The sequence below is a fragment of the Rutidosis leptorrhynchoides genome, chromosome 7 (assembly GCF_046630445.1).
Source record: "Rutidosis leptorrhynchoides isolate AG116_Rl617_1_P2 chromosome 7, CSIRO_AGI_Rlap_v1, whole genome shotgun sequence".
Lineage (NCBI taxonomy): Eukaryota > Viridiplantae > Streptophyta > Magnoliopsida > Asterales > Asteraceae > Rutidosis > Rutidosis leptorrhynchoides.
Window position 1 is genome coordinate 353,764,154 of NC_092339.1, and position 15,217 is coordinate 353,779,370.

The window sequence follows — 15,217 nt, forward strand, 5'->3', positions numbered from 1 at the left end:
ATCGATTTCAAGTCATTATACATTTTGGTATACCAGGATGGACAGTTAACCTCGATTTGTGTGCTTTATTTAAGATCAATTTCCTTAAATCTCCAAGCATAAGCACCCAAATTCGGTTCTTAAACGTCTTAAGTCCACAGGAATCATCAGTCAGTTGGTATTTAATTTTAGTCATTAGTTCAGTCTTTAAATTCTCCTCCAATAAAGCTCGGGCTTGAACCTGTATTATCTGTTCAATAAGCTCTCAAACGATTTCGGTTCTCATAAACTTCACGGTCTCCACGGTCTTTTTATGACTTAAAGCATCGGCAACAACATTCGCTTGCCTGGATGATACTTTATTTCACAATCATAATCTTTTGTAAGTTCTATCCACCGTCTCTGTCGCATATTCAGTTCTTTCTGCGTGAAAATATGTTGAAGACTCTGATGATCTGTACATATTACACACTTCGTACCGTATAAGTAATGTCTCCATAGCTTCAACGCAAATACCACTGCAGCCATTTCTAAATTGAACCGGATAGTTACGTTCATGTGTCTTTAACTGACGAGAAGCGTACGTGATAACTTTATCTCTCTGCATCAGTACACACCCTAACCCGGTAAATGACGCATCACAATAAACCACAAAGTCATCTGAACCCTCTTGCAATGCTAACACTGGAGCCTGACACAATAACTGTTTCAGAGTCTGAAAGGCCTGTTCCTGTTGATCACTCCATCGAAAGCTTACATCTTTTCTGGTCAATTCGGTCAACGGACCAGCTATTTTAGAAAAATCTTTTATAAACCGGCGATAAGAACCTGCAAGACCCAAGAAACTCTAACTTCTGTCGGCGTCTTCGGTGAATTCCAACCCATTACCGCTTCTACTTTCAACAAATCCACTTTAATACCTGCCTCACAAATAACATGACCCAAAAAATGTACCTCTCGAAGCCAAAACTCACACTTCGAGAACTTAGCGTATAACTGCTCTTTCTTTAATAACTCTAACACTAATCGAAGATGTGTCACATGATCAGCATCTGTCTTTGAATATACCAATATATAATCAATAAACACAATTACAAACTGATCTAAATATGGTTTACAAACCCTATTCATCAGATCCATGAAGACTACCGGAGCATTTGTTAACCCAAATGGCATAACCAAGAATTCGTAATGCCCATATCTAGTTCTGAACGATGTCTTCAGTATATCTAATTCTGCAACTCGAACCTGATGATACCCAGATCTAAGATCTATTTTCGAGAAATACGATGCACCCTGCAGCTGATCGAACAGATCATCGATTCTAGGAAAAGGATACTTGTTCTTAACCGTCCTCTTATTTAATTCCCGATAATCCATACACATTCTCAGTGAACCATCTTTCTTCTTTACAAACAACACCGGTGCACCCCACAGTGAAGAACTCGGTCTTATAAACCCCCTGTCTAATAGTTCTTGTATCTGAGACATCATCTCTCTGATTTCGGAAGGAGCTAACCTACAAGGAGCCTTGGCCACTGGAGTTGTTCCCGTAACCAACTCAATCTTATATTCTACTTCTCTTACCGGCGGTAACCCCGGTAACTCATCAGGAAACACCTCAGGAAATTTTGAAACCACTGGAATATCGGTAGTAGATTTCTTCTCTATCTTAGTATCAATAACATAAGCCATAAAAGACTCACACCCCTTAGAAAGTGACTTCTTCGCCTTCATCATAGAAATCAATGGAAAACTGAACCCACTTCATTCCCCTCGGGCCACAATATGGGTTCCATCGGTCAAACGGAAAGTCATAATCTTCTTATCACACTTAATGTGGGCTTTATGTGGGCTCATCCAGTTCATTCCTAATACTACATCAAAACTAGGGATAGGCAACACTAAACAGGACATAGCAAGCGGTCTACCATCAATTTCTATACTAACTCCAGACACATACTTTGTGACTAGAGTCGTTTTACTATCAGCTACCTCTACTCTAACAGGCTCGGGCAGCACAGTAGCAGGTAACCCAAATTTAGTACAGAAATCTATAGACATAAATGAAAGGACCCGTTCATATACATTATAAACGATTCACAATAGTTGATTACATCGCGAGGTATTTGACCTCTATATGATACATTTTACAAACATTTCATTTGTTTTTAAAAGACAAACTTTCTTTACATCAAAAATTGACAGGCATGCATACCATTTCATAATATCCACTGTCCAACTATAAATTGACTTAATAATAATCTTTGATGAACTCAATGACTCGAACGCAACGTTCTCGAAATATGCTATGAAAGACTCCAAGTAATATCTTGAAAATGAGCAAACGCACAGCGGAAGATTTCTTTCAATCCTAAGAATAAACATGCTTTAAAGTGTCAACCAAAAGGTTGGTGAGTTCATTAGTTTATCATAATCATTCATTTTCATCATTTTAATAGACCACAAGAATTTTCATTTCCAGTTCTCATAAATATACGTCCCATGCATAGAGACAAAAATCATTCATATGGTGAACACCTGGTAACCGACATTAACAAGATGCATAGAATATCCTCTATCATTCCGGGAAATCCTTCGGACATGATAAAAACGAATTCGAAGTACTAAAGCATCCGGTACTTTGGATGGGGTTCGTTAGGCCCAATGGATCTATCTTTAGGATCCGCGTCAATTAGTAGATCGGTTTACTAATTCTTAGGTTACCAAGAAAAAGGGGCATATTCGGCTTCGATCATTCACCCATATAATGTAGTTTTAATTACTTGTGTCTATTTCGTAAAACATTTATAAAAATTGCGCATGTATTCTCAGCCCAAAAATATAAAGGGTTAAAAGGCAAATAAAACTCACCTATTGTATTTCGTAGTAAAAATACATATAACGTCATTGAACAAGTGCAAGGTTGGCCTTGGATTCACGAAACTATATTAATTATATATATTTATATGTTGGTCAATATTTGTCTAACAATTTAGGTTAAACCGTAGTGTATCACAATCCTAATGCTCGAGGCTAATATGCAGAAGTTAACAAAAGTCAACTTAATCTTAAATGATTTCAAAAATCTATTTATAACATAAATATAGTCGTTTAATATATTTAAATATTTTTAACAGATTTTAATAGAGTAAATAATATAATTCATTTATTAATAAATAAAATTTTATATTAAAATTTATGCAATAAAAATATACTTTTATACATCTTAAATAATAAGATTTATAAAATTTAATTAATATCATAAAAATAATATGATAGGTATTATTAATGTAGCTATATTACACGTAGTAAAATATCTTTGTATCACATATTTATTTGATAAAATAATATCGATAATAACAATAGTAAGTAAAAGTGGTATTATTTTGTAATAATAATTATTATTATTCTATTAATAAAAATTTCAATATTTATATTTACTAAAAGTGATATTATGATAATTCTAATTATGATACTTTAATATTTACGATACTTTTTATGATTAACTTTAAATAATAATTTTATTTAAAATGATAATAATAATGATATTTTATATTAACAATGATATTTCTATTAAAAATAATAATTAAAAAAAATGATAGTTTTAATATTAATAACACTTTTGATAATAATAATGATAAAAACAATATTTTTATTTAAATCAATACCTTTCAATATTTTAATTTCATCATGATACTTATACTCATTATTTCCTAATCAATTTGTTAATAGCTTTTAATCGTCTTTTATATCGCGTTCATATTAATGATAATAATAGTAATCATAATAATTAGGTGTTACTAGTATTAGTTTTAATTATAATAATACTAATGATAATAAATATTATGATAATATTAATGATAATACTAATTATAACTTTAACGATAATAACTATAGTAATAATAATAAAAATAACAATGTTTAATGATAATACCTTTTATTGATAATGATAATAATAATAACAATAATAATAATAATAATAATAATAATAATAATAATAATAATAATAATAATAATAATAATAATAATATAATAATAATAATAATAATAATAATAATAATAATAATAATAATAATTAGATAAAAACTATAACGACGATAATAATAATCATTTTTAATAATAATACAAAAATTTGGTTGACTATAACTTCTAATCCGTTCATCAAAACCATTCAATATCTAAATGAAAAGTTCTTAATTTTTCACTAGCTTTCCAACGACATGCATATTTTATACCTTATCTCAACCACATATGTAACTAATTCAGGATTTGACATAACCTATCTAAGGGCAATATCAAAAGTACAAGCATGCATAATCCTATATACTCGAGCACTAGTCAGGAATACACTATTAATATATAAAAGTTAAGTTATGAGTGCTCACGTATCAATATTGAGATTCAATATTGCAGGAAAGTACGTAGACGCAACGGAGATGATAAACACTAGATTGACCTCACGAGCATACCCATGATCCATGCCCATAACCTCCATAGCTATAACCCATAATTTCCTTAGCTCTATCCCGCTCATAAAACCCGTTTTGAGATAGCTCGCTCATGACCTCGTCGTAATATTTTATGTATAAAAAAAATAATAATACTATTAATCTTAATAATAATAATAATAATAATAATAATAATAATAATAAAATAAATAAATATATACGGAGTAAAGAGATAGATAGATAGATTGAATCGAGAGCAGAAAAGCTCGGGCTTTATAGCCCTGATCTGGAACCCACAGCTCCGCGAGTGCGGAGTTGTTTAGTGTTTCTGCTCCTCGAGTGCGGAGGTACTGTTTCCAGCTCATTCACAAATAAAACGTGGGCTACCGACAGTTTTAATATATATTAATATATAATATATTTAATTTATATAATTAATTAAATATTATATTATATTTACATGCATAGTTAACATGTAAATTTAGTTCCGATGATTCGTACGTTGTCACATGACTATAGTCTCGGTTTCGGTTTCTAGAACTCATATTCGTACACTTAGAAAACTAGCTCTTTATGTTACGCGACGTGTACCTATTATAAATAATTAGACTTAATCATCTATAATTTATATTACCCAAAATATAACTTCTTTATTTGAGTGTTGTGGTCATTTGCTTCTATAAATCAATGTCTTGTTGTTTATTAAAATACGTTTAATTATACCGAAACGTTTTATGTTTAAATTAAAGCATTTGTAAAAATATATATATATATATATATATATATATATATATATATATATATATATATATATATATATATATATATATATATATATATATTCTTATTTAAAAATATAATTTTGTATACCTTATATATAATTGAAATATCTATTTAATAATATAACGTTTAGTTTTTCAAAACTAATTATTTTTCAAAGTTCATTTCAAAATCGTTTAAGTAATAGAAAGTATTATGTCGTAACACGTTTACGTTATCAATATATATATATATATATATATATATATATATATATATATATACATATGTAATTTATAATACAAAGCCTTAATTAAGTTCTTTAAAACTTATGAACAAATTATCTTATAAAACGTTTTAATGATAAAGTTCTTTTTAAACCAAACTGTTTTTGTACGTTGAAACAATATTAAATAAATATGAAAACTTTGTTTTTCCAAAATTAAATATATTTAAGAATCATTTTACTAAAGAGGTTATAATTATTATATCGTAAAACGTTTTAGAAAAGTAAGATTAAATATACTCTTAATAGGTTTCAAGCTTTTGAATAACGTTTGTTGGTGACACGTGCTATAAAGTCCAAAGGTTAGATGAACGTATGAAATCATCTTAATGTAAAATGTCGATACCCAATTGTCTAAGTTATTTATATTCCACTTTCCAACTTTAAGATGAAAGTTAAAATAGTTATCCTATTTAAATCACGAGGAAAATGTTGTAAAGCAGGAATTGAAATTCAAATAGGAATCTCCACTAATTCTTGTCTAATTCCCGTTAATTGACACTTTTGTTCTTACCTGTAAATGACTTTACCATTTATTCCGAATATTGTTAAAATGGACGATTTCTCTAATCAATGTGGACCTCTCAACAAAGACTCGTAATCATAATTCAATGTATCTAATAATTCAATCATTTGATATTATCTTTTACTTCCGTTGATAATCATATTGAAACAAATACGTTCATGTAAAGTATTATACATTTAATACTTTATTAATATTCTCAAGTTATAATATATATATATATATATATATATATATATATATACATATATATATATATATATATATATATATATATATATGTGTGTGTATATATATAATCATATCCATTTATGTATTGGTTCGTGAATCGTCGAAACTTGGTCTAGGTTAATTGAATGTATGAACACAGTTTAAAATTCTTAACAAACTTTGCTTATCGTGTCGGAATAATGTAAAGATTAAAGTTTAAATTTGGTCAAAAATTTCTGGGTCGTCACAATAAACGTCCTATTAGCACCCGAATCAAACAATACTCTAGCAGGTATTGAGTTGATCAAGAACATACCGGTTATGACGTCATCATTATTAGTTGCGGCCTCAACTGTCATCTGAAAGGTGCTGGATTCCGCAGTCGGTGGGTTCTTTCTCTTCTGTCCACTTGAGGCTGTGGAACCCCCGACAGATCCCGAACGCGCCACTGGTATGAACACAGTTTAAAATTCTTAACAAACTTTGCTTATCGTGTCGGAATAATGTAAAGATTAAAGTTTAAATTTGGTCAAAAATTTCTGGGTCGTCACAATAAACGTCCTATTAGCACCCGAATCAAACAATACTCTAGCAGGTATTGAGTTGATCAAGAACATACCGGTTATGACATCATCATTATTAGTTGCGGCCTCAACTGTCATCTGAAAGGCGCTGGATTCCGCAGTCGGTGGGTTCTTTCTCTTCTGTCCACTTGAGGCTGTGGAACCCCCGACAGATCCCGAACGCGCCACTGACCCTACCCCAGAACTTGCGTCCTTAGACGTCTGACAACTTGCTGAGCGATGACCCGGCTGATGACAACTCCAACAGACATTTTCCCTGAAGGAACACCCCTAAGATTCATGACCTACCATTCCACATCTCAAACATCTTCTTGTTGCCTCTGAACACTGACCACTATGTGAAGACTTACAACCTTTACACCATTATTTCTTTCCAGAACCTGAACCTGAAATACCTTGATTACCCTTACCCTTTTGTCTAAACCCAAACGATTTCTTTGACTTAGAACCTGACTGACTGGTAGCCTGGCTACCCTGCGGTACCACATTTCCCCAGTTCATACCCTTTGCTGCTCTAACATCACTTTCAACCATCTTGGCCATCACAAAAGCTTAAGACAATGTCGGTGCTGACCTCACAAAGGTCCTGTACTCTGGCAAGATCATATTCACGAAATGCTGGATTCTTGATTGTTCATCAGGCACCCATTGTTGTACAAACCTTAACTTGTCCATGTTTTTCTCAATCACCTGATCAATTGACATTTGATGTGTCATTCGCATCTCCAAAAATTCCATCTTGATTATGTTCATGTCAAACACATTACAGTACTGCTCACATACCTTTATGTAAAACTGTTCCCACGTAATCATTTTAACTTGCTCTGGAGGGACACTAGCAATCACAAAATCCCACCACACCATTGCTCTATCTTTTAATAACCTGCTCGCATAAGTCACCCTTAATTCTGGCTCACACTGGCAGGCATCAAATGCCTTTTCAACCTCCCGTAACCAATTGAGAGTCACGGCTGGGTCAGTACTTCCTGAGAAAGGAGAAGGTCCACAATCCCTAAATTGTTTGAAGGTACATCTCTTTGGTGGCTGGTATTGTTGTTGGAATTGCTGTTGTGGGAATGGTTGTTGGTATATAGGTGGCTGAACGTGGTTCGTCATCATGAGATTTTGGTATTGGTAGTTAAACTGTGGCGGCATGACATGCTGAGGGAATTGGTTCTGTAATGGGTATTGATACTGGTTCTGGTGTATTTGCGGTACAGTGTGAGATTAAGCAGTTGTAAAACCCGGTGGTGTATATTCATTACCCGACTGTCTAGCTAGCTCAAGTTCAGTAATCTTTTCCTGAGCTTCTTTAAGCTTACTTTCAAGCTCATGTACATAATCAGCCTCGTAAATTCCCGCCTCATCCTCCACATCTGGAGCACTAAACGTTCTGGGGTGGATCGGGTTTGTAGCGTTCGCATCCCTGTCATCTGCCATCTGTGCTACAAAACACTCGCACAAAAGCTTAGTGGATAACTATTAGTTTACTAAACACTAACATGCACAACATCCTATATTCACTTAGCCCCACCCCACGGACATGTTTGACTTAACTCAGGGTTTAGAAACAAATACGTGCCCGTACTTGCTGCTAAACCACGCTCTGACACCAAGTTGTAGCACCCTGATTTTTTTTAAACACAGCGGAAGTACTTATTATTACCAAATTTAACCTAGATTAACGTTTACAAACTATAGTTAATTAAATCATCTTAGTTAACATTATTACAACATTCCAAAATGTCAGTGTTACATAAAAACATTACAAAAATAGAAAACATCAGAGTCATCGCATAGTCAAACATGTCTTCTAATCCGTTCGCAACACCCGTCTTAACCAGCAGTACCTAAACCTGCAAGGAGTGGAAATGTGGGGTGTAAGTAACTAGAGAGGAGGGGGAGGGGTGAATAGTTACTTAATATGTTTTTAACACTTTTTCGATTGATCACCAAATTCGATTCAACTTTGATCAACCTACTCAACTCAAACTTGATGTGTGTAGTGTATATGTTCAAAATGATACATGAAGTAATGTAAAGAACATAGACACAAGGATTTATAGTGGTTCGGGTGGATGTTAACTAATCCACCTTAATCCACTCCCCGATTACACTAATCGGGATTTGTTGCTTCACTAAGCACTTTTCTCCAAACCCGGTGGAGATTCGATTTACAAGTCTTCAACTTCTTTGGTAGACAACAAACCTAATCTTTCTATCCCTTTGAAAGATCAACTCTAACCTAGATCAACTTGTCTTCACCTTGGACAAGTATTAATCTCCAAATAAGATTAATCAACTTCCTAAGTCCCTTTAAGGAAGTAGATCACTAAACTAGCCTATGCTTCTACTAATTGAAGTTACAAGACTTATACACTTTGCAATGATGATCCTAACACAATACTAGGACATACATTACATTAAGTAAGCTCACAAGATAAATAATTTTGATTAGTAAGTTTACAACAACCTAATTCTATATCTATAAGATCATAGAATCTTCTCTTGCTTGATCACATTTGAGTAGTAATTGATGCACTTGTGATCACTGGAAATAAGCCTTTGAAATATGCAAGAGGGTCAGCTTCAAATACTCTTAAATGTTTACCTTTTATAGTGAGATTCAAAAAGTAGCCGTTGACACACGGTTGTCATCATGGTCGACCATGGTGCGACCATGCGTGCTCCAGTCCAAATTTGGTATCCGTTGTATAGCCATTTGACTCAAATTTGAACACCATATTTTGGCACCTTTACTCCTTCTAGCACCTGCAAAAGAAACCAAATATCATATACAAGTACTATATGCATTAAGTGTGTGAGATTTGGTCTTAATGCATGAAAGTGACTAATCATTCCAAAAGTGGTAAACCCAACATTCTTGGAGAAGTGTCTTGATTGATATTTTGGGAAATCTCAATTTGGTCAAGACTTAGTTAGTCACTTTAATGCCCTTGGTTCAATTCTAAAGACTAGTCATTATGTCAATAACTTCCTAGTTTCAATTAATCACAAGTCATGTTCTCTTTGAGTTTAATTAGAGATTAATTGAATGATGTCTCTATAAGATAATCATGAACTATGTAGAGACATCAAAGTTAAGTCATAAGCAATCACCCTTAGTTACTTAGACTAGACCAAATAGACAATTGACTATACTTTCATTGTGAACCATTTTACATGTGATGCCCCGTACAAAACCATCGTGTACGAATCATCAACAACAGGATCATTACAAGGTTAAGTACTATATGCTGTAATTAAAGAAATTGCATTCGCGATAAAAAAGGTGATGTCATAACCGACATCAAATGTTTTACATTTCAAAAGCATGCTTCACTAAGTAGAAGCAAATAAATAAGTGTACGTGACCCCAAAGGTCATTACATAACATAGTTTCAAAAGTACGAATGTTTGAATGCAAGATAAGTAGTCATGCGATAACAACTCTAAGCAGCGGGTTCTACAGCACGACTAGTACACAGCGGAAGCAACCTCAAGCACCTGAGAAATACATGCTTAAAAACGTCAACACAACGGTTGGTGAGCTATAGTTTAAGTATAACAGTATGTAAGGTAGGCCACGAGATTTCAGTGCTACAAAGAGCGTTTCAAAACAGTATGATAAAGTATATGTTAACCGTGGGCACTTGGTAACTAACTTAACGTTTAAAATACCCCCTGAAAGTACACTTGGCGAGTGCGTATGTTTACGAAGTATTAAACACTCGTTGACTGCTAGCGCGACTAGCCCGAGTGGGGATGTCAAACCCTATGGATCCATATCTAAGATTCGCGTTCACCGGTTCATAAACCAATGATTAAACGTTACCGAGCTAAAGGGAATGTTTCTGCCGTTATATAACCCACACATATATAAGTTTAAGTACTCGTGCCTAGTATGTAAAATATAAAATCCGCATGTATTCTCAGTTCCCAAAATAAGTTAAAGTAAAAAGGGAATGCTATAACTCACAATGATATGTAGCGGTAAAGTAGTAGTCGGGAAAGGTGTGCAAGTAAATGGTCCGAAGTCCTCAACCTAAGTCAAATAGTACTAAGTCAGTAAATCGTCTTAATAGGTTTAAAAGTATGTAATTAAGGTCTTAAGGGTCATCATCAATCATCATTAAACAAAAGGCGTAAAGTAGGTTTCGTTTATGAAAGTAGTTTAAAACAAAGTCTGACTTCAGTCAGTCACCACGGCCTCTACCTTTACTGAATTAAGGTGAGACCAGTGGCCATGGCTCCGTCTATGAGTCCCTTAAGTGTGGTAAAATTTACAGAAGCAAACTCGTCTTGATTTGACCGTGGCGACGGTCTAAGTGCGAGTAGGTCAGAAATTTCTGCACAACGTTAAAGGACATAGTGACGATCGGAGGGCTATAAATCCTAAACCGTAATTCGGATTAAGACGAGTCCTATATGAAAAGTTATCTACACGAACTGAGCTATCTGAAAATCAAGGTTACAGTAGCCCAGGTGTACTGGTCTGTTACAGAAACCAGAAAAACAGAAACTGTACACAGAAAACAGAAAAGTAAATGGACATAGTGACGCTCGGAGGGCCGTAGACTCTAAACCGTAACTCGGATTAAGACGAGTCTTATATGAAAAGTTATCTACTCGAAAAGTTCTATCTAAAAATCAAGGTTAGAACAGCCCAGGTCTACTGGTCTGTTCCAGAAGCATCAGGTCAGTAGGTTTTGGACAGAACAGTGAGTTTTTAAGGGTTCCGGTGGTCTTGGTGCTTGATGTTCATCATGGCTCTCATCCTTGATGCATATAGCTTCAAGTGTACAACTCATTGATGCATCTACATCATCTTAACCAAGTCTTGACCATCATAACCCATGTGCAAGTCTAAGACATGAAGCACAACTCACTTAAGAGTTGTATGAAGTTTGATGAACCAAAGTTGCATCAAAGTCTTAGATCTAACACATACATGGACTTTAAAGCTAATAACAAGTTACAAACTTGAAAGTAAACTAACTAATCAAGATCATAAGTAGTAGAACATAGTTCTTAGTTTGATCATGAAGATCCAAGACTCAAAAGTCTAGATCCAAAGTTACATTTAAAGAAAACTTGTTTGTGTGTTCTTGAACTTTCAAAGTTAACTTAATTTGTTCAAGAGATATGAGATCAAGACTAACTTGTAGTACTTGACCATATAAACTAACTACATGAAATTAAAGTGTATAAAATAAAGAAACAAGTTAATTAAACAAGTAATTAGTTCAAGGGTTGCTCATACTTTAAAGATTCAACCAAAGTTGATCTTTAAGTAAAGTAAACTTTAAGTTTACTTCCATGACTTACAAGCATGATTTCAACAACAATGAACTTATAATCTTTGAAACATTATATGTAGAACCTAAACTAGAGAGTTTAGTTCTTGATTGTTCTTGTTAAAACAAGATAAAGGATGAATCAAACTAGAAAGTTAGATTCTTGAAACATGTAAGTAAATAACAACAAGTAATTAACTAATCAAAGACTAGTAACAATAAACAAAAGATGATGATGATTATGTTCATGTAGAAATCAGTTTTTACCAACAAAAGAAAAGAAGAAAAGAAGTTGTTTCAAACACTTACAAGTATGAGAGAAAAAGAGAAGAAAGTTTGAGGGAATTTGCAAGTAAAGTGTGTGTGTTTTTGAGAGAGCATATAAGTGAGAGTAATGAAGGAAAAATGAAATCAAAACACCACTAAATGTCACCATGGTTTCGGCATTCAGCAGAAAAAGGGAGGGGGAGAGGTTTGTTCTTTGGTTACTAGCTTGTAAAGATGACAAAAGTTGGATATTAAGGTGTTAGTGCATGGGGATGATGTGTAACAAGATTCCAAGTCTTCCTAAACTAACTAGTTGCATGTTAAATGGTATTTACAAGTTACAAGAGTGGGCTAAAGGTTCATTAATAAATGTAGGGTGGGCTTATAAGCCCAAGTTCAAGAGTCCATTAGCTTAAAACAAGCCCAAGTTCCAATTATAACAAGTTAAGCCAAATAAAGCCCAAGTAACTAACTAATAGCCTTAGTTAATTAAAATGATTAATAAATTTAATCATGAATGTAAATAATATCTAAAAATATTATTCGTGAAAGTTCCGGGTGTCACAAAGACGTTTCGGGCCCTTAAAAGTCAAGTACGGGCAATCATGGCAACATGTAAATGTAATAACGTACATTCGTTTAAACACGCGTATTAATAATAGTAATTATTAATAAATAAATGTTGGAAATTCCAGGGTCGTTACATTACCCACCTGTTAAAGAGAATTTCGTCCCGAAATTTAAGCTGAGGTAGATGGAGGAGTCGGGAAAAGGTAAGGATACTTTCGCATCATTTGATCCTCTCGCTCCCAAGTAAACTCAGGTCCTCGTTTAGCATTCCATCGTACCCGTACAATCGGAATCTTGTTGCGATTCAAAGTTTTGATCTCACGATCCATAATCTCAACTGGTTCCTCCACAAAGTGGAGTTTGTCGTCAATCGTAAGTTCCTCAAGTGGTATGATAAGTTCAGGTGCAGCAAGACACTTCTTCAAGTTCGATACATGGAAGGTAGGATGAACTGAGCTCAATTGTGCTGGTAGATCTAATCGGTAAGCAACGGGTCCAACACGTTCCAAGATCTCAAAAGGACCAATGTATCGTGGGTTCAACTTCCCACGTTTTCCAAAACGGATCACACCTTTCCAAGGTGCAACCTTTAACATTACACGATCACCAACGTTGAATTCAAAGTCCTTACGTTTAAGATCGGCATAACTCTTTTGACGATCACGGGCAGTCTTAAGTCTAGCTTGGATCTGAGCAATCTTCTCCGTGGTTTCGTGGACTACCTCGGGTCCGGTGATTTGCTTTTCGCCTACTTCGGCCCAAAAAATAGGAGATCGGCACTTACGGCCATACAATGCTTCAAAAGGTGCAGCATTAATGCTAGAGTGATAACTGTTGTTGTACGAGAATTCGGCGAGTGGAAAATGTCTTTCCCGGGCCTTTCCAAAATCAATGACACATGCACGCAGCATGTCCTCCAAGGTCTGAATCGTTCGTTCACTTTGCCCGTCAGTCTGGGGATGATAAGCAGTGCTCATGTCGAGACGAGTTCCCATGGCTTCTTGCAAAGAACGCCAGAATCTAGAAGCAAAACGGGGATCGCGATCGGAGATGATCGATAAAGGTACACCGTGTCGTGATACAACCTCCTTAATGTATAATTGAGCAAATCTTTCCATTGTATCAGTTTCCTTCATCGCTAGAAAGTGTGCAGATTTGGTAAGGCGGTCAACAATAACCCAAATGGTATCGTATCCGCCCACTGTCTTTGGTAGCTTGGTGATGAAATCCATTGTGATCCTTTCCCACTTCCATTGTGGGATCTCTGGTTGCTGAAGTAATCCAGAAGGTCTCTGATGTTCGGCCTTAACTTTCGAACAGGTCAAGCACTTCCCAACATAAGTTGCAACGTCCTTCTTAAGATTCGGCCACCAATACTGTTCTTTAAGGTCGTGGTACATTTTACCCGCTCCAGGATGAATCGAATATCTTGACTTATATGCTTCATCAAGTATCAGGTTCCGTAGATCTCCATAAAGAGGTACCCAAATTCTTCCGGCATAACATCGGAGTCCAGACTCCCTAACCTCGAATCGAGAGACAAGTATGTTCAAATGTTCATGAGATATATTCTCCTCCTTGAGAGCCTCATCTTGGGCTACTCTGATCTGGCTGTTGAGGTTCGAATGGATGGTGATGTTCAGAGCCCTAACACGGAGAGGTGTCGTCCTCTCCTTTCGGCTTAAAGCGTCAGCTACAACATTGGCCTTGCCAGGGTGATAACGGAGTTCACAATCGTAGTCGTTAAGCGTCTCGATCCATCGACGCTGTCTCATATTCAGTTGCTTCTGATCGAAGATGTGCAGGAGACTCTTGTGATCGGTGAAGATAGTGCTCTTAGTTCCGTACAAATAATGTCTCCACAATTTGAGCGCAAAGACAACGGCTCCAAGTTCAAGATCATGTGTAGTGTAGTTCCGCTCGTGAATCTTCAATTGGCGGGAGGCATAGGCAATAACCTTTGATCGTCGCATCAGTACACAACCAAAACCACTCTTCGATGCATCACAATAAACAACAAAGTCGTCACTGCCTTCAGGAAGTGATAGGATAGGTGCGGAGGTTAACTTCTTCTTCAAAGTTTAAAATGCTGATTCGTGTGCGGGTTCCCAAATGAACTTCTTGCCCTTGTGAGTCAGCGCGGTCAAAGGACGCGCAATCAGAGAAAATCCTTCGATGAATCTTCGGTAATAACCGGCGAGACCTAGGAATTGGCGAATATGCGTCGGAGTAGTGGGGGTCTCCCACTTGCTGATGGCTTCAATCTTGGCGGGATCAACTTTGATACCCTG